Source organism: Halichoeres trimaculatus, unplaced genomic scaffold (genome assembly GCF_033239565.1).
Source record: "Halichoeres trimaculatus isolate MK-OKI-2021-1 unplaced genomic scaffold, fHalTri1.1 fHalTri1_scaffold_4, whole genome shotgun sequence".
In the NCBI taxonomy this organism is placed as follows: Eukaryota; Metazoa; Chordata; class Actinopteri; order Labriformes; family Labridae; genus Halichoeres; species Halichoeres trimaculatus.
This window is the reverse complement of record NW_027437182.1, coordinates 24,098,882-24,101,750: the sequence shown is the minus strand read 5'-3', so window position 1 is coordinate 24,101,750 and position 2,869 is coordinate 24,098,882.

The window sequence follows — 2,869 nt, the reverse complement described above, 5'->3', positions numbered from 1 at the left end:
AGCGACGGTAAGAGGTCTGTTTTTACGACAGTGACCAAAACTTGTTTCTCTTTCTACCAGTAGATGGCAGTCATGTCCCGTCAATATAATCAAGTGGAACCTCCAATCAAATTGCATTTTCGTTCAGGCCACAAATAGCTCACCACCAATCAAACGGCACAGACTTTTTAATTTATTAATAAACTGTCTTTAATTCGTCAGACAACATTTAATACCTCACTCTCTAATGTGTTAACAGTGTGTGTCTTTGTTGTCCAGGACACACAGAGGACAGTGAGATAAAAATCAATATAGAAGACAGCGCAGACCCTGGGCCTCACAAAAGGGTGAATCATTTGGTGTGTAGGTTTTAACCTTTGGATGAAACTCAGAATAACAGAGGATAGAACAATATTTCATGTGCTTAAAAACTGCAGGGGAAGTTATACACTGCAGAATGAACGACAAGGAGAGCCTTGGCTGAGGACCTCAGGAAATGGCCATGCATGTAAGCGCTGAAGAAATTAGAAACCTACTTGGAAACATGTCTAGAGCATGTTTTAAAAGTCATCAAGAAAATCTTAAAATTAATTCTAAAATTCATTAGGAGGCAGAAAAGGAAAGCTAAGTATCTCCTTTGGTTCTACAGACCAAGAATCTGAGCTCTGAGCTTTATGCCTTTTTCTTTTGAGAGAGAGAGAGAGCATATTCCTTCCAAAAGTAAAGCATCAGAGAGAGTAAGAGACGTACTGTATACTTGGACTAATGCTGCATACAGAGTGTGTCATAGTGCCCCTCACTGCAGATAATCAATAAGTTGGAAATATAAAATCTAATTCGACTGGGGACACAGGCTTTCCCAACCCAGGATCAGCTCACTGTGCACACACTGTGTTGACTTTGTGGCTTACAATCACACTTTTAGAGATTGGGAATGAATATCAAGCTACTGCAGTATTTGTCTTGTGCCTGTGAAGCTGTATGAAGACCTATTTCAATGACTTTCATTAGAAAAGTGGGAAACTTTTTCAGTCTGCTACATCAGTGGTCATTTATAGCCAGATTACCCATAATTGTTTAATGGGGGTGACTGATAAGCAGGCATGAAGGCTAGTGAGTTGTTATTTGCTTGTCTATCTCAAAGTTCTCCTCTAGTCTTGGTTCAAGGTTTTGCTTGAGATAAGTTCACTGGCCTTTTTGGCTCATGTGTTTGAAGATCATCTCTACCTCTGTCACTGAATTACATCCCTTGTGTTATGTCTGCCATGCTTACCCGAGTTACCGGTGCACTTCAAATTCCTGACACATCTCTTTCTGTGGTACTTCCCATGAGGCAGGATTAGTAGTTTATTTACCAACCAAAAACTTAACCCTAGTTAAGTAAGGGTTTAACTAACTCAATTTACATGCAGTACACGTGGTAGCTGCTGGGGCTGCACATGGTATCCAACCTGTCAAACTCTGACTGCTAACCAGTTGGGCAGGACAGGTTTCTTGTCACTACTCACTACTCACACTCAAAATTTAAAGGGCCAGTCCACATAACACAGGAATGATCACTATCCATCTTTGCAGAATGTTCTGCAATAAATTTTCTCATTCTGACTTCTTACAAAAGCCTGTAACAAATGATAGATGATTTTCAGGTATACATACATATAGAAAAGGGAAAATAAATCCTTCAGAATCAGCAACTCAACCCTCTTGTGTAGTGAAGAACCTCAAGCAGTCAATTTTAAAAGAAACACTTATCTGATTGTGACCATTAGACACAGTTCTGTGGAAAAGTATGCCCACTTTACATGTTTGGTGCAGTGAGAAGGACTGAAAAAAAAAAAAAAAACTCTTCTGTCAAGTGGAGACCTTGGAGCACCCTGTTTATAAGCAGGTCTCTGTGTGTGCGTGAATTCCTTGAAGCATAGCATTGGTTGCAGAATCAGAATCACTCCTGGCAGTAATGTTGCTAATTTTTGATGCAGCTTGAGTACTATTTCTTTTGTCAACAATGTGATTGAAAATTGCTTTTCGAGAGATAAAACTCTTTATGGAATTTGGATGAGAAGCAGATATTAAAGAAGCCAGATGTTCTCTGTGGTCTCTTCCAGAGGTTATAAACTATGGGTGCTGCTGCAGGTTGTTCTAATGAATAATGTGATTAATGTTTGCTGCTGTCAGTGGAGGGACACTGTATTCCAGCTGGGACAGCACACAAATCTGTCCCATTTTGGTACTCTTGACAAACACAGTCTGAAACTTTACTTTTGATGAACAAAAAGATAAAATTCCTGAGGGAATTGGTGCGCTTGCCATTGGCTGTATGTATTTTGGCAGCAAAACAGACCCAAGACTTCAGCAGTGTGCCTCGTTGGCTTATATCTTATTTGTGATGGTGGAACCTATCAGGAGTTAATGATGGCCAGAGTAAAAGATTTAACACTCAGCTGTCTTTAGCTGCAGATATGATCCTCTGCAAAAAGGGAAGAAAACATTGGAAATTAGAAAGACATGGTGCAACGTGGCCATTAATCATCTCATTTAGTGAGACAATGTTTGGCATTCTCCAGGGTTATTTCAATCAAGCAGGAAACGGGCAGAAATGTGAGGCACATCTGTCAAATGCTGCAGCAATTAACACAGGATTTGGAGTTGCAGTTGTTTTTCCCTGGCAGAGCTCCTGGCTCATCTTCATGTTTAAATTTCCTGCTAGAGACTGAGTGAGGTTCTCTGATTAAAGCATTAAAAAGCTGAGTATTTGGACAGTACGCTCTACTGCCTTCATTAGAAACCACTGCCTCTTGTAAATTAGTCACACATTGAAGGAGTGCAGGAGTGGGCTTGTCCTTGATTGCTTCGTTCATGAAAACAGAGTGAGTTGACTTTCTCTTTGTTC